Source organism: Halictus rubicundus, chromosome 6 (assembly GCF_050948215.1).
Source record: "Halictus rubicundus isolate RS-2024b chromosome 6, iyHalRubi1_principal, whole genome shotgun sequence".
In the NCBI taxonomy this organism is placed as follows: domain Eukaryota; kingdom Metazoa; phylum Arthropoda; class Insecta; order Hymenoptera; family Halictidae; genus Halictus; species Halictus rubicundus.
In genome coordinates, this window is record NC_135154.1 from 12,508,737 (window position 1) to 12,534,084 (window position 25,348).

The following is a 25,348-nucleotide window of genomic DNA, read 5'->3' on the forward strand; positions in this document are numbered from 1 at the left end:
CATTCTTGGATTTTCTTGTATTATTTGAAATAACCAAGATATTCAAATGGCAGAGCTCGTGGGACACACTGTGTGTCGTATTAACGCTTAATACAATGCTTAACAACAAAATAAAATGGATACCGTTTTCTTTCGATATAAGACGACGCGTCGGGGGCGGCTTTTGACGTATTGCGGATGAGGGTACCTATTTTATTATTCTTGAGCGGACTGAGAGTTTATGGGTCCCATAAAATTGTCCGGTAGACCATAAAATGGTCGACCGAGCAGCCATATCTTTCTATTGAAAAGTACTCGTTCTGGCACTAATCGGTGTCGAGCGGACAGCTTCAAAAGAAGAAGAGGGAGTAGAGATTTTCTTGTTGCGAAAGAAACATCGTCGTTTTATGTACAGCCTTATTAGTGCAATACCGGTATGAGCATCGTACAAGTTTTATATGTATCCTCGGTTATTCTACATTGGTAATGTGTCGAGCGCCCGATGACTTATGGATGAGAACGTTAGCGACCCAGAGCTCGGTGCCTCTTCAGCTTGCGCAGCGTGACCGACGCTAACGTGCGCGAAATACCTCGCGATCGGTGCGCTAAAATATTTATCTGCACGAACCGCGGCATCGTTTTCGTCGGCGACGAAGACGTATCGACTTCCTCTCCGGCCCATCCGTTAGTGTCATTTCGAATCTCGAAGCATTCATAATATCTACGTTAGCATCGAATGATTGTCACTCGATACACGCGCATCTATCAGCCCGGTACAAAGCGTAATCGCTACGAGCCACGGCCGGCCATCGATCTGCGGAATAGCCGTTCCCGTCCCATCCTTTTACGTAACCCACGAACCAACATCTCGAACATCGGCTTTCTCGACTGCTCCTCCAGGAGACAGTTCGACGATTCGACGAGAGAGAAATTCATGCGAAAACACACCGAAGACGCCCTTTACATTCGACACAACCTATTAGGCTGTAACATACATGAAATGTCTGAGTTCAGGTTATCAGTGTTTTAACCACTCGAGCCGATAATATTTTCTACAACAAAAGTGCGGCGCTTGTCCCAATTACTGTGCCATTAAGCTCACTTCTCAATTCATGAATTGGACCGTTTGTTTTGAAAGCGGTGCAAGTCCATTTTTTGTTGATACAAAAAAAACGAATATTTAAATTATATGATATCTCATTTTTAAAAAAGAAATGGACTTACACCAGTTTCAAAATAAACGGTCCAATTATTTCATTTTCGAACTCTGCAACAATACAAAGTACGCTGTGAAGGCTTCGTACGATCCAATTTGTTCCTGATTTTCGTTCTGTGTAACTTTATTAAATAAAATTTTTTCACGCTTCGAATAAAGTTTGCGCGTAAAGATTTGCATGAAAATTCGCCGTTTGATTGTCTAATTGTAATCGGTTTCTGCGAATTCTGCATCGCAAGTCTACTGATCTGCGCTCGCATAAACATCTGCGGCGATTCCGCACGGTTACGTGGGTCGTTTCTTAGGCTGTACGAAGGTGATTATTTTTCGACTTGACTCGAGAGGCCAACACACGTATCCCCCCTTACGGTCGCTGACTTCTGCGCCGGAAAGAGAGAAAAGAGACCGCAGCGGCCGGGTTATGAATGGAAATATGTTAACGGTTCCAAACTTGGCATCGCTGCTCCGTCTGCTCCTTGAATAAAGAACACTCGTATCTCGACCCCTCCTCGTTCATTATCGTTCACCCTACGCTGAACCGGATATTATAAACATAATAATTCGATCAGTGACTAAATTAACGAACGTTAATTAGGTTGCGAAACTTGGTTACGCTGGAACTTGATACGGCCGAGCATTCGAGTACGTGGGCTGCGTGGACAAACCTTAACGATTCCTCGTAACATTTAATCGTTAACGTAAATTAACGTTTCTATGGTCAATCGTAACTGTAAAGAAAAATAATAATTAGAGCATTCAATTAAAATTTATTCCGACATGTACCGTTCGACTTGCTCGACTATTTGATGTTGTTGGTCAGTTGATTTATTTCATTTATGTAACACGCTGCAAATAATAGCAAAATATTCTAAGTTTATAATAGCACAGTAGTATTGACGACAGAAGTCATATTTTAACTACACGACCGCCGCGCAGATCAGCGAGCAGCATATCAAAATTTGTACAAATATATCCGTAGTCGCACAGAACAAAACAAAAAGGTGATCCAATGTATCTACCCCAGCGTGACTATTGCAAAGCCGTGGGAATTCAATTTGCAAAATAAAATGCTTTTGCAGTCGGGGGATCGTGGATTTACAGAGGAAAACGAGTCGAAAAAAAATTGGTTTTCGAAAGCCCCGGTGAAGAGTCGAGCTGGATTGAATCGATCGACAAATAGTATCGGCAAATATAATATCGACAAATACCGTGAAAGGTGAGTAATCGTCTCGTTTATCGGCACGAATCGCCACGAGGACTTGTCATTTCCTCGTCCTGCACGCAGCCTCCTTATCGCTTCGGTACTCCATCGCGGATTCCACGCTCGCAACATGGAGGCGCTCGTTCCTCCGGTCTCTTTCGTTCTTTTTTCTGCGTCGATCTCGATTATCGCGGGCCCGTATCCTTCCTCTTTCTCCGGTCGCGCGCCTCCTTTCTCTCTCGAAATCATTCTCCGCGGAGCGAGAACCTCCGTTGCATCGCGAAAGTGTGTAACATGGCGTTCCGAGGCGCCACAAAAGGAAGAACAAACCGCGGCCACGGTGAAATGAGACAAGTGCGACCACGGCCGGGAGCCGGGAGAAAACGAACGAACGAACCAACGAAAGGAAACTGCGATGGGGGAGCTTCGAGCTTCTGCGTCCCAGCCACCACCGTTTCAATCCTATCTCGACGCAATCGTTGCGATTCTATTACACCAGCGGGCTGAATTCACCGGAGAAAGTTCCGCTCCCACCCCCGCCCTTTATCAGGCATCATTTCTCAGATACACAAGATTTTTTTCCCCCATTGGACTTCGCTAGCTCGTGCCCGAGGATCAATCGATCGCTTTCTACCTGCAGGCAGTTTTCGTAAAAACAAAAATAACTGTATGTTACCAGCAGATTTTCCTGCTGAAACAGATTTGTATATGCTATTACGATTTTGCGTACGATAACTTTGACAGAAACTCGTTAAGAAATATATGTAACTCTCGGGATGGCCCACCTAACTCGAGCATCCTAAATCCTTGCTAGTTTCTGCGATAGAGAAATTGTAATATGGAGGTAAGACACAAGAGCTAAATGTTAAATTATATTTTTCAATTTTTATTTTGCACTCGAAGCTATTTTAACTCCAAAATGAAACATGTCTTCCGACCTAGAATATTTCCCTTCTATATATATTTTTTTCATGTTACACATACGAGAATGGTGCAATTTACTCGTACAATACTGAAGTGTTTAGTAATTTATCAAATACAAACAAATTTAATAATGTAAAAAATATTTTGAATAATGACAGCAATTTTAACCCCTTCCCGTATTTTAACGAGTCTGGCTCGTGATGAAGATTTTGGCACAAACGTAAACATCACGTGTACAACTGGTCCAGTGAAAATCTGCCAAACGTAAACATCACGAGTCACAGATATCACAGGTATTTGACCCCTACCGCTTGGGCCCGGATTTCGTCGAGGTAAATAGCACGGGAAGGGGTTAATGGTGCCTTACAGTCGCCATTCGAGAGCTAAAGGGTTAATACTCTTGCTCTGTGAACACGTTGACTGCCGTGTCACCCATATGTGGGTGACTGAATTATTTGTCCAGGTTTTGAAATGAATGTCTACGTTAATATCTTTATTGCACCAAATTTGATTAGGATCTGTAAAATTCAAGAAAGTTGAAGGACTAATCAATATCACACATTGAATTTCTTTCAATTTTTATTTCATTAAAAAACTTACTTTGATTTTATGGAATTTTTGAGGTTTCTAGTTTGCCGGTCAAAGTGTTAATCTTTACACTGTTTTAAATTGCTCCTACTCGTTCTTGTCGTAAATGCATAAAATCCGGAGTCGTGACCTTCGGATGACCTTGAGCAGAAAGAATACGTTGAGTAATGGATGAAAGTTGTAAAACAATAACTGTGCTGGGAAAAATTCTCTAGTCTTCGTTGTAACTAGCTCACTGATGTTCCATGTTTTGCATTGTTATGCGAATCGTACAAGTCCGGAGGAATAGGGGAATAAACGGTACCGGTGCGGAACACGCGGCGCGGCGGTGGACGCGCGAAAGAAAAATCAATAAATAATCTGTAGGAAAGCGAAAACAATCGAATCACTATCTTGTTTCAGTTTTAATCAGTGCGGTGCGGCCGAGGCAGGCGATCGAACACGAAAAATTGCGTGTTTAACGTTGAAATCGATACGCGAAACAGGATACCAGAGCTGCGCCACGTTTTTTCGAGTGCACTTGCGACAAGAATGCGACACGACGTGCCGCGATTTGACGTCATCCCGAGTCGGGACGCGTTACGCGTTATGTGGAACAGTCACGGCATTCATCCGACGAAAAGAAGCTCCGGGATCGTAGGCAAAATTCTCGATCGTTTCGCCCCTCCGCGGTGATCGGTAACTGTTGGTCTAACCGAAAAGGTGACGACACTACGTGGGCACGTGCTAGATGCTACCTAGGCACGCGAACTCGACGGATTTTCAAACTCATTCGACTCAGTTTCTTAATTTCGGGACACCCTGTACAGAATAAAACAGTTTACTAAACTTTAAAGTCATTTTTCAAGAGAACGGATTACTTGGGATCTACTGTTCCCTCGAGGCTTTCTTTCTTCGCGATTTGTACCATCGAATGGAATAAACAAAATTTTGACCTTGAGAAAAGTGTCAAGGTCAATTTTGCGGTCCAACTTTTTTAACAGATCTCCACCTATCCAGAGGTGCAGGATCGTGCTAAAGTGGTCGCGACATATAATTTTGGAACGCCCTGAACATCTTTTTGTCCCTGACTGTGGATTTTCGACTTACTTTTTCTTTCAATGTAGAATCGCCGCCATTACGATCGCACCGCCAGTTACCGATCACCCTGTACAACGTGCGCGGGAAACCGCTGCGGCGCGTTTGCGAGTAGTTCGTCGAGCCGCGAACCAATTTCGAAAGCACGAGACGAAAACGCAAAATAAAAAAGGGAAAAAAGGTCTGAAAGCATTCAACAGTGCGTCAAAATAACGAGGAACGGTGAATGAGATCCTCATTGGGTTTACCGGCGATCTTTCCCCGGTGTTTTAACGAGAACCTTCTCTATACAGGAGTGTGTTCTTGTGCTCCTTTTCCTGTTTTCGGCGTTCGTTACTCGCGCCGTGTTAGGCTAACGTTTATTTCGCGTCGCCCACCGAGACTCGGGATAGTATTGCCCATTTAACTATTAACTGCGTGCGTGCGCGGCCGCTTCGTTAGCCTGAGTGCAGAAGGGAAATGTTTTTTGACAAAATATTGTGGGATGAATGCCGTTACATCTTTCTGTAGTTTTTCATTTTCATGCGTCATTCGATGATATCATTTTCTACGTCAACTAAAAACTTCCGCCGAAAATGAAGTAGTCGAACTATTACCACGTACAGCATGAAATTGAAAGCTTTCAACGTATAGTACAATTATTTCAAGTGCAAGAAGAATTGTTACATCGCGAGACAAACGCGTAAAAATTAAAAAAAAAATGAAAAAGTCCAATGCAATCGAAGTGGGATTTTATTAATGTTTTTATTTCACTTTATTCAACACGACCGTGTCCGTTATAATTAAACTGTGGATTTTTGTGCAAAGTAAACGTCGTCCGCATTAATTGCTAAATACAAAAGCGACGTAGACATTTATTTGTTTTCCTATTGAATTTATACATTCGGTAACCATACAACAGTGTTTTTAAATTGTTTGCATGTTTTTACTGTTTTACTGCGATAAACGCATAAAATCCGCTGTTCACTTATAACTGCATCAAATCCAGGATTTCACCGATTATAAAAATTGGTCGGACTCGCAATGGATGTCCAATGGATGGAACCTCGTGGAAATATTGAAACGCTGATCTCGGATAAGGGGGTGCGAATTGTTCTCTCATGAAATCAAATTTTTTGTCGGGGGAGAGCAATACCGATGATGTTTTAATAGCGTAGAAAAACGCGTTCCGTTTCATCGGTTTAAAAACAGTTTTAACCCTGCGGCGCAGACAATATGGAGTTTCGCAAAATTGACGTGTATTAACAATCGGTTGGCCTTGTGGCTGTTATCAATTTCAATTACCCCAATCGAGCCCGACAACGCGTATCGATGCTCCACCATTTTGCAGAACGCAACGAAGATTGATTCGCCGCTGATTCTGTTATGCACTCTGCTATATTACATCCGCGCGATAGCAAACTCGCGAAGATATTGCCGAGGATATGAAGAGAATAAGATTTTAGAGAGAGCCGGAAGTATGGCAATCACTGTGTGAACACCGGCGATCGATCGTGTCTCTTACAGGGTGCCGTCTTCGAATTTCCGGTGAAGATTTCCTTCTCCGGAGAGTCGATTGCAAAATTAAATTTAAACATACTGCGCAGCTTTGAAGTGAATTTTTCGTATATAAATATCTGCAGTATACTAATCATTTATTTAAAAAAAAACAGGATGAACAACGACAGCAAAGTGGTTGCAAAATACGAAGCTGATCGATCAGACAAAAATTGACAAGAGGGAATTGTAAATTGTGCGAGGTGCACGTTCGCTATCGCGCGAATGAGCTGTGAATGAATAATTGTGACGATACGCTGTGTATCCTTGTGTACAATCGACGGAACTCATCAGTATCTTTCGCCGATGCTGAATGAGTGAATTCTTTGTTCGCGCGTCGAACTTCGTTCTGGTCAATGACGAATTTCTAGGAGAAATCGTTATCTGGAGGCGTAAACGAAGGAAAAACTGACGTTATAATTACACCAAACGATTAACTGCATCGCGAGACTTCGACAGTAAACATACCGAAGGATCGTTCTCCCCGATTTTTCATCAATTAATTTCCCCGAGTGTTGTTACCAGGCGGTAAACGTTCGTTCAACTAATAATTAAACATATACGCTGTTCTCTTATTGACGTTTTCATGAAACTGCAAAATAAAAGAAAACTTACCGATCTTTCTGTACATACTACTTCACATAAGTACATACAATTCGCAGTCGTTTGCCATAACATTATAAAGATCCCCACGGCAGTGGGGATAGTTCTACGACTTTTATCGGCTAGATATTTGGGACATATATCGAGGAAAGACTGCGTGCTCGATATTTGAACGGCGGAATAAATGTTTCCAGTAGCGTCTCGCTCGTTCAGAAGAACCTGGAATCTTAGGAGACCACGTGGGTCGTTACGACGTGCTATAACTAGAAATTATAGAGGTACAGTTCTGCCGTGTTCCGTCCGTATCATTGCGCGCGCGAATTTCATCGTTCGCTGAAAGCGTTACCTCGAAAGGACTCGTGCAAAAGGAACGAGAGTCCGTCACCGAGGCGAGGACAGGGCGCAGACGAAAAACGAACATGCCGACCGAACGAGGAGGCTAGAATACGGGAATAGCTAGCTCTGCCATACGTGGACTACCGTACTTAGAGCACTGACGGTTTCTACATCTAAATATAGAATTTCGATCGCTTTGCCGAGGACTTGACGTTACACATCCGTTCGATATCCTATTCCGGTTGCCCTTTTTACGGTCCCGTCGCAATCAGCATGGCGAACGTTTCACCGACCGTTTCTTCAACTTCGAACACTCGCTTCACGCGACTCCATCGCGGACTGTGCTCACGTCCAACGCTAAACCCACCAGCAAATGTGACCGGTCTCGGATCTCAAACTTTCAAATTATTGGCAGTACCAAGGGACACCTTTTCTTGGGAAATGATTCAATAAATTTTATTAATTCGAGCATATATTATGGTAAAAATATTTTGCGAAAATAATGATTGACCTACATAAATCCGACTCTTAAATCAAATCAAAAAGGTCTTCAAAAACCGCGACGATCAATGCAATAAATTCAGTTTTGCTTTCGATTCTCGATACTGTAAACGTATAAGTGTAGACAAATATCCGCAATTTCATAATAATCCTCGTTTCAATTTCTCGGGACCCCGGCAGCCGCCGAATAGTCGAATGAATGATTCACAAAGTCGTATACGTTGAAGCTAACGCGACTACGTCGCAAAATTGAAACGCGAGCGATTCACCGGACCGGGGTTCAAACTGTTCAAACGAACCGAAAGTGCATCCAGGTGGAAGCGAAGATTTCAGAGAATCCGAGAGCCTCGGCGGTGCTCTGTAATTAGGAGCCGGTATCGATGTTCTTTAAGAAGTGAAACACGCACCGAACAGAGTAACGCCGCAAGGTACATCGACCCTGAAATCAATATTTCTATTAGGCTCTGTATCAACGTCTGCTTATACAGTTGCGTTTGAAATCCTCCGGGTCGGTTCCCACCCCCGCCGCCCCGCGGCTACACCCCCGCCACCAGCTTCTGTTTCTCTTGGTTCTCACTTCAGGTTGCACGCGGTGCAAACGGTGCATGCGGTGCAAGCGGTGCACGCGTTGCACGCGGTGCGTTTGCACGAATGTACTCGTTCTCGTTCGCGTTGCGTGACGAGCGCCGAGCGTTACCGTCGGCTTTGAACGCAGCCACAAAGTCATGGCTGCGAGAGAAAACTCTTTGCCGTAGACTGTGTAGACCATTGACCCTTTCCGCGTGCGCACGGAAACAAGCCAACGATACTGATCAACCATTTAACCGAGCGATCATTTTTTCGGCGAAACCGTGAAAATTCTCTCGCCGCTGCGGAACGCGTGCCGAATGTCCCCGTTCGCGGCCATGCTTGCGTTATCGATCACTTTGCCGGTCGCGTTCGGAAAAATTGCAAATGACCGCTCCAAGTTAAATTGGTTCAGTTTTAACCCTCGTGCCCTTATCGGAAATACGGTAGCTCGCATTAATTTTGGAGCACAGTAGACACGATCGAAAATACATGTAACTTCTGTTGCAGTAAGTGTGCCGCTTCGGATAAAATAATTTTTTGTACATTTACAGCCATATAGAATACACAAATCCTTGTTTATAAAGCCATTCGAATTGAATGCAGATTGAAGGAATAGCAGTAATCACTGATGGGTTTTGAAATGTATTTTCTTTTCGGAAATGAAGCCTTAAATGGAAAGGTATAGACTGAAAGAAATTTTGAAGAAAATACTGGATATTTTTCACACATTTTTTTGTTTGAAGGTGAACTGCAAATTTATGGATGTACATGTATCAGTTGTATTATTGCAGTTTATTACAGTTATATTGTTGCTTGGTTATTTCATTGTGCGAGTGTATTTCTTTAAAACAGAGTTAGACTTCTACATTTAGATTTCAATTTGTGGTGTAGATTCTGCTTTTTTAAAGGCGTTGCGAAGTACGATTTACATTCATATGTAAATTGTGGCCACTTCGGAAGATGACTAGTTGGTAGGATACAATTACAGAAATTGCGTTTCTCTTGTTCTGCTTTAGTCATTATGTGGGAATGCGTAAGTCCGTTCTGCAACCTTGTGCGCGTTGCTTGCGTTTTGCTACTATGTTTCTGAGTACGTGCCTGAACCAGGTATGGAACTCTTATGAGAACCTACATCTGTTGGATTTTGATAGCGTTGAGCAAATGTAATATAACATTGATGATACCATTCGAAAGTTCTGTCTATTTTGTTTATACAATGCGATTACACTTTTACATATATTTACACTTTTATATATTTTATAGATTTTTCAATATATATTACCTGCACAAACTGAAAGTAGTTGGAAGAAGTATTAAAAATTTGAGCTTTTATGTCGAACGAACGTAAACTCGGAAGTACAACATGAAATTCAGACGAGTGCATCTGTGATATTCATGACGAAAATTTTATGTACTAAGAGACAGCATAAAAGTAGTTGAACCATTCCAGAATGGTAATAAAACGCTGGAGGGTAAGTCGCTCTTGAAATATCTGTCATAGATGAGGAAATGTCTGAGTGCACGGATTCAAATCTGCAAACAGGATTTTCTAAGGCGACTGTACTATTAAGTTGAATACTAAATTTTAAAACAGTCAAATACAATTTGATTCTCGTTTCTATTCACCTTGTAAAAATTTAAGTAAGCTTGTGTATAGTTCCTTACATGAATACTTGTTGCTACCTTTTCGTCCTTCGGTTCTCCCCGTATATCTGGAACATAAAGAATGAATAATGTAGTGGACATACGGGAATTGGTAACATGAAAGTCGACAAATTTAAATTAGCTCAGAAAAGTGTTAAAAAGTTACATAAATCTTAAGAGAACCACCGCTGTCATTAAATGTAAAGAAGGCGCAACAAAATATCATCCACAAATTTGAATTGAATTTGATTTTTGTCGAACAAAGAGAAAGAGATTAGTAAAATCCAATTTGATTTTGCTTGTACAGTTACTAAACGTATCGTGCGTGTAGAAAGAAATACCAGTTGCAATGTGAAAATAAACGAAAAATCCTGAGAATCTTATCATTTTGTCACGCAGTAGATGAGAACGCAACAGCCAGGTAATGAGCGCCGTTAATAATGGCCGTGTATAAAACTGCAACCGAATTACGATCGAACAAACCCGCCATTACCGAGCGCAACAACCAGCTACGCGCATTAAATCCGCAACATCCGTAGCTGAAATAAAAGAATTCCTAATTGAGCCGATATTCACAAAGGTCGAGTGCTCGTGCGGGTGTCGCTACTTCATCAGGCTCGCGTTGTTACCGTTATGAAACCGAACATCGACGATTTGTCGATTTCAGGAGAGCGCCGCGCGTAATAAAATTTTAATCACGCCGGAAGTTATTAACCGGAGAAACGACGGGGACCGCCTTCTCCTCCGCGAGACAATAAGTTGCGGAAGGAACGGTGCTGAGCAGATAAGAGGACGACTTTAAAAACAAAAAACAAGCAAATAAAAGGGGAGCAAGAGGTGGGCCGGCGAAAAAGAGAAAACGGAAGAGGATTGCATGCGCGCCGTTTAATTGACCCACCGATACTAATCTACGGCGTGGAGAAAGGGCTACGCAGGTTCCAGCCGCTCGTTAATTCGAGTGGAATAATTAGCGTGCAACGCTTTCATGCTTGTCCTGCAGACGCCATAGACGCCAGATCGAGACTTGTTCCCCCACTCTGATTTCCCCTTCTACCGCGCTATCCTCCCACGATGTATCACAGCCCGGTCACGTGACGTGTTCCGTCTCCGTAACGTCTACGTCACGATGTCACGTGACCGATCCGGTACTGGCGGAGAGAGGGTAACTTTTTCCCCTCGATTCGTGCTCCCTCCCCTCATCTGGCGACCACGGGAGACGCGGTGTCGCGCGAACCGTCGAATCGAGCGGAAGATCGAAAATGAACGGGAAGACAGCTCGCGCGTGCTCGCAGAGAGCGGAAGTTCAATCGAACGTGCACGTTGAACGATATCCAGTTGAAATCCATTTATAGAATCCTCCGATTGGACCTTCGGCATGATTGAGTCTAGCAAAATCTATTAGATGATTGCGAAGGTTCGTTGCCGGTTGTAAAATAAAGCCCTTGCACTGTAACGTCGAGTGTCTCGTGATGAAGTTTTCGAAAAGAATCTACTAAATATTTATTGTACAGGGTGAGCCTTCTAACAACTTATTGGTTGTAAGAAAAAATTTTTCCAACCAATGTTACATAGTTTCCGGGGGTTACATACGGTTCTGTTCGTTGTTACTTTGCTCTTTTATCGAGATACGTTGGTCACCTTCAGCTTTTTAAACAGAATGCCCAATATTTTTTTCTCGAACTTGGGCAAAGCGCAAAATTCTGCGTAACTAATTATAACAATAGCTGCAGATAAGAATGTAATGTGCTTTACACGTATAGTTATGGAGCACAGGAAAGACCGTGCGGATCCGACATGTGAAAAGAGTCACGAAGCGCGAGCGAAACGGAGGAGCGAACTACGTTTCCGGTTCGATCGATGCTACGACGCGACCATTTTATTCGATCAGTATCCCTTTTCAGTGCTTCGATATTTCTTTACGCAAAAAGTTAGTATTCAAGCGGTGTCCTGTTGCCCACAACGAGACGATTCAATTCTCGATCGTTTTACGATACTCCGTATCCCGATACACGGTTGTGATTGCAATCCTGTTATTTCAGACGAAGGAAATGTTATTGAAAAAGACATCTAATATTCCCGCAAAAACCAATAAAGCAATTCGTTTAACGAAGGATACCCGATCCACTCGACGAATCCAAGAAGAAATCGAAGGATCCAAATAATTATTTATTGGAAATATTCAAAATTTGTGAACGCCATTTTCATGATTTGAAACCTATAGGAAAGAACTTTGACGAGCAGGAAACAATTTCTATTAATTAGGGAAAGTGCGAATGCTGTATCCACGTGTAAGTTTTGCGAATATTATTTCCTATGAAATTTCCCACGGTGCCACGTCAATGTGCACAGATTGATAAACGACCAATCATTGATCTGCTTCATACATATCACTTATCTGGCATTAGCATTGTCCCACATTATGATGATCGTGACAGTCGAGTCACGACACGGTCAGGAAACGATCGCAATACTTTCGAATGTTATTGAACGTCCTGAAACGTGACTGGACCACGATGTAGCCCATTTAGATGGCATTCAATAACATGTAAGAGGGACGCTAAATTGATCATTGAATGGGGAACTGAAATTAATTGAGCGCATTAAGCACGAACGGCGATTATTTGCAGAAATCAATGTACTCAAAAAGCACTTGCAAATTGACGAAAAAGTTGTCGATTGAATCCTAATGAAGCCGTCGGCAGTTTATCAAAACTGATCGGAATACGCAATTTCAGCGATCTAAAAAAGATTTTTTTAATGACTGCACCCTACTATATACGGTAGATCTGAACGGACATTTCACGTACAATAATCGAGAAATTACACCTAATTTTTGCAACATTTCTATCGCATTTCGAACACAATGATCCGCATTTGGTGCTGTTTTGTAACAATCGGCAAGCAGAAGCATCGAAGTAACAAAGATGATGGAGAACGGAATAAAAATACACAATACATTTATTATCAACGAGCACGGTCCTCCAATAAACGAGCTGCAGGTATTGCCCGGAACAAAGGGCTGAATCATTCCACGGAATCGTTCGATGGTCCCGATGCCGGCGAGCCCTGATGCTTTCTTTTAATCTCAATCAATGTTTGGTCACATACCTGGCCATATTTGGCCATCGACGTGGTTGTCATGGGGGCCCCGTGGCGCAAGAAAGTTTTGTAGCTGCGCGATCCTCGCGAACGACCCCGTGACCAGCTTCTTTCCCAAAGATCAATCGTGAGGGATCGTTTCCTCGCGAGCTCGCGCCGACCGAGGGTTTAGGCTGCGAGTCCTCGAAGAAACGAAAACCGAAAACCAAAAACCGATCCCAATGAAACGAGACGAAATTCGACAGAGGAGCTTCCTCGTTTCCGCGAAACAGTTCCACTTGGTAGAGCGATTTCAAATATTCCCTCGACTGCCGCGTCATGCGGAATTTATAACCTTGTTCTTGCGCCCATGAAGAGGGTAACCTTGAATTCCAACTTCGACCATGCCTTTTCATATAAATGTGTAATCGCGAAGGGGAGAGGACGAAATTCGCAACGTGCTTTCAATCGCTCCACCAGGAAGACAGTTTCCAGCCGTTCAATGATTAATGTTGTCTCGCTTCATAAAGCTAAATTATGAGTTTCTTAATTAATAGGTCGATAACGGAGGTCGAAGTTTTTTTTTTATATTATTCATTGTTATGCTGACGGTCACGGAGATCGTATAAACAACCGCCCCTCAGACTGAGTTAAGTAACTGTAAGTCAAGTGACAGTAATTTTACCGATTTATTCACTTAATTAGGAACACGATTGGACAATTTCAGCGATAGCGTTCACTGCCGTTACAAATCTCGCGTGTTGTGCAAACACTAATAGTACTGATCCACCTTGACATCCTCAGACCGATATGCGATCGACTGGAATAAATACATCGATATCGAGATAATAATCCTGGAGATTAGATCAGATATATCCACTTATCATTAGTGTCAACGATTTCTTCTTAAAATTATCCGATATATTTGTGCTTCGGTGTGCTGCGTGAGCTCATGCAGCATGAACGGATTCGTTCAAAATATCCACCGATTTTTGTTATATTGCTCGAGCATTGTCCAACAATTTCTCCTAAAAACAGTTTAATAATTTCAACAATGAACGAGGATATCAGGAACAAAGTCACTTTCCATCCGGTAGTTCTAGCGAGAATGTTCAACTATCAACTGTGTAAGCCGCTGCAAATCGGCAACACCAGTTGCTTCGAGCGTTGTTGTTTGTTCGACAAAATATTTGCGGGCTATTGGCAACCAGGCCACGTTGTCGTGATCGAAATTCTGACTGTCTTCGGAGGTACAAGCCACGGGAGATGAGCGCGATCTGCGTGTAAATCCGATTACGGTGCACACTCTCGATCGATGCACTTTAGAGTGCAGTTATACGTATAGAATAACGGTCCGACACTCTTCCTCTCTGTCGTTCCGTTCTTATCCTCCCTCTGTTCTCTCCTTCTTGTACGACGGAGGTCGCAGGTTCGCAGGTTTTGCAGGTTTGTCCGGATACGTTCAGTGCTGCACAGGCTCGTCCGTGCGTGAACGCGCCTATCCAACCAGAGATCGTCGATCCCTCTCGATCTTTTGTGCGACCCTGACTCCTCTCGGCGGATCTCCCGGCCTCTTCTGCAGCACAACAATGACCTACTTCGTATTCATTCGATTCCCGAGTTTCCGCACAAGTTTCTAACCGGGAAAAACCACCGCCGGCAGCTCGTCGCGATAGTTTCTACTTCGAAAGCTCTGCTTTCTCCGCAAGCGTCGACCTCGTTTGCGAGCTTCCATCGGCCCCGTTTCGTCTGTCCAGTGGTAGAACCGCGCGGAAAAGTCGACAATCTTCCCCGAATGATTTCCAATATGCTTGCACACACAGCGAGGAGCAAAACTGAGCCAACGAAACCATTTTTAAAACAAAGAAATCATCTGTGTATTTATTAACACGCACTCCAGATAGACATCAATTAGCATACGATTTTACATTTAATTTACTAGTCAGAGTATTTTATTCTCGACTCGATCTTACACCAATCCGAAATATTAACAAAATGTTCAATATTCTGTGGAAAAACCTTCGATACAAAATATCAACAATAGTTCAACCCATTAAACGTATTAAAAAAGAAAATAAGTTTCCATTTCATTCTAGGTTGTTGCAATCCGGGCAGAGAGAACGTTTATTCTGCATAAAGATCCTCTGACTAGCTTTCGATTAGGTGAGTCACTAGTCTAGGTCCATGGTCTAGTAATAACAGTAAGAAGAATCTCGAATCACAGGCATTTAGGTAGCTCGAGTCGCAATCAGTCTCGGTGTACGACGCCGATTCAAGAGCAAGCGTTCTCGCGTGCCCGAGGACTGTTTGCCAGTGACGTCAGATCCATCGCAAACAGATCATGCGAGAACAATGCCGCGCTATCGTGAAACAGGCGCACGATCTTCGGGAACTGTAGCCGCTCGGAGAGAGAAAACACAGCGCTCAAGACTCTGCAAACTGCAAGTGTAAGCCGAGATAAGAGTTGTGAAAGAAAAGCTGGCCAAATAATCGTCGGATTTTATCAGTACGCGAGGTCGTACGTCGTCGCGGATAGACGCGTACGGTTTACCAGGTGCGAATAAAACCGGTATTAACCGACTTCCAGACACGAACGCGCAGGGGTTCAGATTAGGTGTCTGATCCACGTGGGTGAACGCCGGACATTCAACTATTTAAGCGATCCCGTGATCTTGCCCACGCGCCTCTGTCCCGTCCGAAATGGCAAAATGCTAATCCAGAGCAGCTCGACGCTAAAATGTATTAACCCTTTGCACTCGGCGGTATTTTCATTCTAAAACAATATTTTCCTTCCGTCTTAGAATATTTTCATTTTATTCATACGAAACTGATCCGATTTCCACATATAATGTTTAAATGTACAGTAATCTATTAAATACAAATTTTGCAATGTAACAAATATATTGTGATATTTTTTGTAATTTCTTTGAAATAATGCCACAACAATTTTTAATGGCGCATCAGAGTCACCACTCGAGTGCAAAGGGTTAATACTTTGTCCACGAAACCTCTGATACAAAATATCAAGGACATTAAGGCCCAATGTGTTCACATCTATTAGTCGGACTTATACTAATTCGAAACAGGACACTCCAAAGTCCTGTTAAGTAAAAAAGAAAAATAAGAAACGGTGAAAATTGTGTACAACAGACTCGAAAACGCTTGTCTTATAAAATAACTCTGTTTTATAAAAATAACAAGAATGCGTCAGTCTATATTTCTACCCATTTTTAAAGTAACCTATATCAAGGAAATGAATCTTTTTTATTTAATTTTAATTTAATAGTAAATTCAAAATCAGACGACATCCCGAGAATTACGAAAATAAGGACTTAAGATTACTTTCATATGAAATGCGATTATACATATGAGAAACATTTAACACCAAACCTTTCATGGCCGGTCAAATCAACCTTTTCAAACTTCTGCGTACAATTTCGTACACACAACATTATCACATCGCTATGTATCTTTACGACTTTTCTTAAAGTGTAAAATGTATTTTTCAGTATTTATTTCTCGTTTTATTTCATTTTTTTTTCAAGAAATATATGTATAATGTCCTACCTAACGCGGCCGGTCAATTTGACCGCACGAGATAATGTGGTATTTACTCTTCTAAACCTAAACAATCAGTATAAAAGACTATTCTCAATGTGGCATAGCCAACTCAAAATAAATGAGTCTTATTGAATGAGACGCTGTCAAGTTACGCACGTGCCTGGTTGACAATACTGTTTCATGGTTTCTCAGTACAATTTTGTAAATCGAGGAGAGAGCATCGCAGTATTTTTTGTATAATTGCAATTATATGAAAAGAAATTTGTATCGTCATTTTATGGAAGTTGTTCATCTACTAATTCATTCAGCAACACATTGACTATTATCTATGTTTAATGTATTAACAATAACTTATTTTAAGGACCGGTCATTTTGACCACGCACCGTAGGAACAGGTATACAAGGAGTGTCGGTAGGTTTAGTGTTAACCTGTTAACCCACGCCTGGGTAATTTGTGCTCCGAGAGCCGAGGACGTAGAATCGGCTACCCCCACTATCGCGTTCGGCCTTACTTCGGGCGAACTCGTATTTCCCTCTCATGCTGCACAGTTTCGCGAATGGCCATTTTAGGTGGGAAAAAGTCATGTCAGAAAATAGATATAACATTCATATATTCTCCTTTCGGAATGTTTACCGAGCCTAATTATACCCATAACAATTCAATTAACACGTTGAATGCCACGTCATCCATATGTGAGTGACGGAATTATTTGTGCAGGTTTTAAAATGAATTTTTACGTTGATATACTCATTGTACCAAACTTGATTAGGATCTGTAATATGCAAGAAAGTTGGAGGACTACTTCACTATTTCACTATTTCACTATTATATAAATCACTATTTCACTATTTCACTATTATATAAATCACTATTTCATTAAAGAACTTACTTTGATTTCATGGAATTTTGGGGGTTTCTAGTTTGGCGATCAAAGTGTTAATAGCGATATAAGTGCGATGGTGGGGGTAGCCGATTCTACGTCATCGACTCACGGGCCACCGACGCGTGTTTACCTGCGCGACTACTGAAAATTCATTGCACATAGTCTACGTGTTAGTAAACACTGATGCGTATTCAAAACCCGAGATTTTGATAAAGAAATGACTACGCCCTCCCAAAAGTCCGCTAGACCTCTATAAATCACGAAACGAGGCATTGAACAAGAATTTCTCACAGGTCACTGTGAGAAAGTACTCACCGAAAAAGACCACCCCGTGGTCGAAACTCAGAAACGGGTTTCTAGGTTCTCCAGGCATCATAAATAACCCGGCAGTTGGATCACACCCACGCGAGAGGTTTCGAGAGCGTCCCGTGTCTAGGCCTCGATAAAAAAATTTCCGTCTGAACCAAATTTCGACTCGGAGTATACAGTGAACACGGACCAACTTCGAATTAAAAAGCTGCAGAGTACTTTCCTATCGTTGCACAGTGTATGACGAGGTATATGACTCGTATGGACATTCAGCCCAAAATTCATAACTTTCTGATTTATTTTCAACCTAAGAGCAGTAATACTGTTTTTTTTTTTTAAGAGGACACGAATGATGAACAAAATTCTACTGAAAAAATCAAGGAAAAATAACTTCGTTTTACGTTTGATAGAAAGTTTTTGTTCATTGGAAGATTAGGAAAATGGCTCGAAATTTCCAACCCCGGATCCATTCTCTGCTCAACTTCGTTCGCCGAACGAGAAAAGAATGGGGAAAATCGAAAATCTCGGCGGAAGTGTCGTGACGGAGAATCGGGCTTAATTGCGCGCGAAGCTCTGCAGAAAACGGGGCGGGTTCAACGAAATGGCAGAAACATAGTCAACGAGAACGAGCTAGTTTTCGGGGACCGAATGCACCCTTATTGGAATGGCCTACCATCTACATCAGCTTTAGCTTTAATTGACCAGAAATTTCACTGAATTCCCCGAATGTTCGTAATGACTATTGCATCCCTAAGTATAAGAAATTTGATTTATTAGGAATAGTTGGTCAATTTTCTGTAATTTCTCTGAAGCAATAGAAAATCTCTCTATAAACAGTTGCCCGTATATTGGCATTAACCTTCACCGTCGACTCTATTGAAACGAAAGTAACTATATTGTTGTTTCGTATACTTCCCATAACTTTTTAATGAGTCGTTTACGAGCCCAGTCTGGCGGGATACCGTACTTTACTATACGATATTACGCACGGTAAAAGAATTCGTAGGAAGACTCGCACAGTTTATAGATCTTAAGGCTGAAATTCATGGTTCATTGGAAGGCAACGATCCCTTGTCGGAAATGTAAAGCGATAACATCGGAGATCAGATAAGTCGAGCATGATAGTTATCGTGACGAAGTTTTCGAGAGCGCCAAAGCGTATTAAACCGGGAGAGAATGTTTCAAAGAAACGGGGCACGGCGCGGAGCGTGAAACTTAGAGGGCCGGAGTCATAAATGCAAATTGCACGCGGAATAACGTACACCGTAACCGCGTTATTGAACATTATATACATATACCCACGCCTCTAATGACTCCCTTGCCCGGCAAACATATGCCAGGTATTTGGATCTCATTACCATTTACGTTGCTTCACGCTGCCATACCGCGCCGCCGCGGCTGTCTATTCAAAACAAATTGGCTAATTACGATTGCACAACGGTGCACACCATGGACTCACGGTTTCGGGATTGATACGATCCGATAGCGTTGATAGCATTGCATCTTTGCGAAATCTCTCACACGCTAACCCTTTCTACTCGACCGACACTCCACTAATGACAAAGTTTGCGTAGAAAGTAGATCAAGAACAATTTCTAAAATATCAGATATTTATAATGCTTATAAATACCTTAACGCGTTGTGACCACGCACATTTACATATTTTAGAAATTGTACGCTGTCACATCGATCCATTTTCCTACGGTACAGAAACGATCGTTTCTCGCTTGTCTATTGCTTCGTTCAGATAACATAATTTCGTGTAGAGGCGAGACGATGCAGGTGGAGCGAAATTGACTTATGTATTAAAACGTACGTCGCCGGCTCACGTCGGGCTTGTTGAAACAGCCCGCACCGCAGATAAGATATTAGCTGGGTAAACGGGTTCAAACTTTTCGAGTTGAATGGATCTGTGGCTCGTATCGACACCGTAGCTGTATTGTATCGGGAAAACATAAATAGGCGTGCATGCTCCAGCAGAGAAAGAGAAAGAGAGAGAGAGAGAGAGAGAGAGAGAGAGAGAGAGAGAGAGAGGCCAGTAAAATGAGGTACTTTGCGGACGGCATGAAACCAATTTCGTATCTCGTTTGAAACAAGTGCTCCGCTCGGTACGACCAGAATCCGCGTGTGTATTACGCGCCGAAGGATGCGAAATAGGAGAGGACAAGTGTGAGTGAGAACACGGAAATCCACGTCGTTCGTGTAGTTTCTCCGAATTGACATTTTACGCGAACTTATATAGACTTTAATAATATGTACTTTGTTAGGTGACCATCGTGATATATCTGGAATCTTTTCGGGCAGGCCCATAAATCAGTGCTCCCCTCCCAGGGAGAGCAGGGGGTGCATAATGCATTTAGAAGTGTGCAAGACAGAGACGAAAAGCGTCACGTGACCGGCCCGCGCATGGGGAATGGAAGGGGAAGTTAGAGTGGGGACGCAAGTCTTGATCTGGCAACACTGGGTTGGGGCCCCTCAAACGCTTGCTTCCCCCACCAACAGGGTCCCCTCTCCATGGTAACCGGAAGGGGACAGTGGACGCTACGGTGGGGACGGTTTCCCCCGAATTGAGATAATTGAAGAAACTCATCACAATGGAAAATCATCACCGGTGACAAAATAAACTCGGTCGAATTTATTTCGCCATTCTAGCTTCGTGTTATGTGTGTTGATTCGGCAGTCGTTAACTACCGAACACCGTTCTCCCGTTGCAGCTACTACCGATGTTGAACAAGTTCATAAATCGACGGGGCACGTGATGCTGTCAACGTACACCGGACACCGCGGTCAGCAACACGTGAATGCGCGACGAAGAGAGCGTGGTCTCCACGTGGTGGTTGTCGTGTCCCTGCAACCCGTTGTCCACCGTGAACTTACCCTACATCGACGAGCCGTGCCTCAAAACCCTTTTACTTTCACATAACCCCGTTATCATAACCCTGTTATCACACCGATTATCATAATTAACAACTTTCCATACGCGCGCCTGGTTCATTAAATCCCTAGATAACGGCCGTACTTCGGATCCCCCTTGCTTCCGCATCGTTTCGCCACGATTACCATCGTGGACATTGATTTCTTATCCTGCTATTTTATAGACATACCTACAGATCACTTATTAAATCAGAGTAACATTTTTATAAACGGACCAAACGTCATCAGTCTTTCTGCCAAGCGAAGCGGATTAAAAAATTGCGTTTAGTCTGCATTACGAAAACAAAGCTGTTTTCCGCAAACTGTTTTATTCGAATGATGCGTTTTGTAGATTCGTGTAAGCGTTAAAAGTTAATCGAAATTGGTCGATTGGTTTGTGAGTTATAAACGATTAAACCGGATGGAAACGCGACATAAATAGGAAAATCGTAAAAAACTGTCACTTTCCAACGAATCCATTTCAAAGAAATGTTCAGCTTGTAATTAATTTTCCTAACAGGCCCAAATAAAAAAAAAAAGTTGTGGAAAGTAACTTTTACAATTTTTTTTAAATTACCTTTACACATCATCGAGTAAACTGATCCATCTAACTTGGATCTGAAGTCTAACAAAAAAAAAAAAAAAAAATAAAACAAGTTATTCTGATTCCAAATGTGCGCTACCATAAGACTGCAGATGCTTGTTTTTCTTTCTCTTTTGAGCGTGTTTCTGAACGGAGGATCCCAGCCATGGTTAATTGCTGGAAAAATAAAGCAACGGGAAAATCTGGAGATCAGAGTGATCTGCATGAGACGGCGAAAGGAGAAGCTTCCCAGGAGAATCGAAGCCGGCATCCGAAAATCAATAACCACTCTGCCGCGTGACAACCGGCCGTGTGGCCGTACGGAACGCGTACCATTGACCTTTTCCATCGGAACGAAATGAAACGAAACGAAACGAAACGAAACGGCACGATTCGAGGGATGAGAGGCAACGAGCGCGGACCAGGCGAATCGTTGTCACGGCACCAATTCAGCCGATCACCGACCATTGATTATCGTGGGACGGTATGCGAACCGCCAATCGTGGAACTAGCTCGCAGACTATGTAACATCGCGTTCCTTATGTGCCCGAAGGATCAATCAGTCTCTAGGTCGCTCGCTCGAATAAATAATAGAAGACAATGGCCTCGCAGACAAGGCTAATCTGACATGAAATCGTACGCCCGGAACTGTTAACCTTTTCATCCTGCGACGGCCCCATCAAATCGGCTATATCTACGTTTTAAAATGGAACCTCGAACGTTGCACGACAACCGGCGAAAAATCCGTACAAGAGCATCGGAGCCCGTGCAATTAACTTCGCTAATCGATTTAACGCGTGAGACCTCCCGTCCTAGGGTCTGTCTAGTAATTTGCAGTTAAATTTATATCTGCACGCCGCAGCAGAAAAATGTTTCAAGAAATCGTTTAGCCCGAATCCTCTAGCTCTGTCACTCCTGGACTTGTGTTAACATAACCTTCTATTCCTCAAGTTTTTCCCACCATTTACGAAACACCCTGCAGAAGAGGGTGTAACTTATTGACTGACTTGGGACTATTTTTTTTTACTAAACTACGGAACCCTTTCGTCGCAACATGCTACATCCTACAAATTCTATGTCCCTCTAGCATATATCAAGCCTCCTGGAAGGAAGGATAACTTCTGAAGCTCATGAATCTCGTGATCGGTCGGTCGGACGTTAAATCTTCGAAATCGAGGTTCGTGCCGGTTTCTCATTGTCGGTATCGGTTCCTCGGCGCTGTCTCCGGAAAAAGGAGAAAACACGAGGCGGTTTAAATCGCGATCTCCCGGGGGAGGTCGTCCGTCGACGCTCTTGCACGCTAGAAATTCCGAGGGTATCGGAAAGCAGGCGGGGGGCTCCCCGAGAATCGGATGTCGAAGCCCGACATTCAAATATTCGCGTCGGTCGGCGAATAGGCGGCGGATGGAATAAACCCTCGCCTCTGCCTCGTGTAATTAACGAAGTTACGTTAATGCAATAATGCAGCGCCGTGCTCCGTCCGCTCTTCCCCGTCGCCCGGCCGCGCGCCACCAGATTACTGTCGTTAATGCCAGTTCGTCGGCGACGATTGTGATCCGTCGGAATTCAAAGGATCGTCATTAACGTACACTCGGAGTTGTTTCGCGCTCGTCGGGCTACACGGTCCTCGAGACCGGAAATAAGTCTACATCCTTCCTCGGGGCACTTGTTCGTGTTTTCTGGACGGCCGCGAGAAAAAATTCCTCCGCCCCTCCGTTTCGGTGCGACGAACATCACAGCTCATTATTACTCACAAAATTGGGCCGATACGGTTCAGCTGAGAAAACATACCCGGTCGAAAGGAAAGGAAATGTCAAGGGCTGCCATACACGTCGTTAAAATTGAAATCAAAGTACGACGGTGTACGATATCGAACCTCTTTTCGGGCCAGGATTGAATCCCGTACCTTGGACCTTAACTTTAAATAAGTTCCGGTAGAATTTTTCGAAGGAAAACGCAACTTCTATTTCGATCCCTGGAGAAACAGGTACACATGTGCGCGCTCGTAGGAAGCATAAACGTGTACGCTGGACCACACCTTTCCCTCTCCCAGGCAAATCAGAGAGTTATTCCGAATCTCTCTCGAGACGAGGTGGCAAAGCGTCAAGGGCACCGTGGGGAGAGCAATAAGTTAATAATAATTACGAATCCGAGAGTTCGCCGTAAGTGAAATCGACGCCGGTTCGCAAGCCATCGCCCGTTCACCGAAAACACGCGGACGACCCGGGCAAATGAATCCCCGGGGAACTCGAATTTCCGCATGGCTGCCGGCCAAACAGCCATAGGAGCCTCTTCGGGAATGATAATTCTCCCCTGCACACATTCTCCGACTGTCAGAGGTGCTTGATTCCGAACGGTGAAACTGCTTTCCCTTAAACACGATTCCTAAGCGTTTCGGGAGCACTCCAGGACGGCAAAGCTTCTTCTGCTTCTCCGTACGCCCCCGACCCCCGAATCACCACCCCCATAGGGTGCGGGGGTTGGGGAGGGAGGCGTGGGTGGAGCCCCGTTTCGTCAACGAGTGCTTCTCCACTCGGAAAGCCTTCGCTCTCGGTCGATCCTCTTCGGATCCGTGAAGGGGAAAATGGACGATGCTGAACGGCCAGACGGAGAAACACGGCCGCGAGACCAGCCGCGCACGCCTCAAAAGCGAAAAGTCACTTTGTAACGTAGGCGCGCAAATCATGTGCGTACAGTCAACACTTTTTCTTTTTTTCTTTTTTTTAAAGGCAAACCACCCGCCCTCCCTCTCGAATACCCTTTGACATGCAGATACCAGCGTGTGTGCTCGCGACGGGGACGAATATTTCATACCGTCCCGCCGTGCGACGAGCGATGGACAAAAGTCATGAAATTGAAGTCTGGAATTCGTGGGTTCCGGTGTTCTCAAATACCACGAAATTTCGCCCCCGTGCCGTATTCTTCGCGGCCACAACGATTAGAACCTCTCTATTTCTAATCATTCCTTGGGAACGTAAGCAAAAATTCATTAGGTCAACTCCTACGGATCTTCTATTTGAAAAACATCTTTACAATTCTTCTTCGATTGAAACGGTTTCCACCGGAGACAACGATCTTGAGATTGTTTCCTCTGACCTTGAATAATTATAGAAATTGTGACTTGAAAATTATAGACAGAAGAATTGTGTCGTGTTTGGTACCCTTTCCATGCTGATAAAAGTTTCATAAAAAAAAATCGTCGGAAACAGTTTTACACTTGATAACGGTCAGTATAGATAAGATGTCAAGGAATAGTGTCTGTACGCGATGTAAGCGACATTTCTGTACGGCTCGCTTTTGCATTAGCAATTTCTCTCCTCGTTTCAGATTTCCCGTTCGAACGTTACACTGTCCGTGCAAACGAAACGGTGTAAACGAGTTTTCCGCGGCGAAGGTGTACACGGGCGAAAATTCAAAGACGATCGAGAAACTAACGCGTCGTTTTGAAGAGCGGCGCGGTTCGAAAGCGTGCGGTTAGGTACATTGCATCCCGAAATTCCTTTGAATGGCCGGCGCGGCGCGTTGACTGCGCGTGAGAAACCGCGCGCTGGAAAATCGAGATAAGTTAACGAGCACGATCCATCCCGCAGTAATTTACCGGTCGTTACAGTTTCCCCGGCGTTTTGATATTTTACCAGCAGGCAGCGGCTCGGCGCTTTTAAATCCTCACGGTTTGCTCACACCGGGTTACGTTCGCTAGCGTGTCGAGGGCTTTCAGACCAAGTAAAATCTGTAATTCCTGGAAACGATTTCGCTTAACCAACGTTTACGGGGAAATGCGTCGACTTCGAGGAGAGTGGATACACGCTTTAATTCATTCTCCGAACAGACGATGTAAAAACGAT

General features: G+C 43.5%; 1 protein-coding gene across 4 annotated transcripts in view; it reads right to left on the reverse strand.

The window, feature by feature from the left end:
• The window catches only part of LOC143355243 (uncharacterized), a 202,465-nt gene that overhangs the window by 158,892 nt on the left and 18,225 nt on the right, over positions 1-25,348 (reverse strand). For 2 of the 4 annotated variants that reach the window (XM_076789907.1, XM_076789908.1), the window contains exon 2: positions 10,197-10,243. The gene's annotated coding sequence lies outside the window, so the exon portion shown is untranslated. Of the gene's footprint in view, positions 1-10,157; positions 10,244-25,348 lie in introns of all 4 variants that reach the window. The other 2 variants (XM_076789909.1, XM_076789910.1) reach the window with 2 other exon arrangements.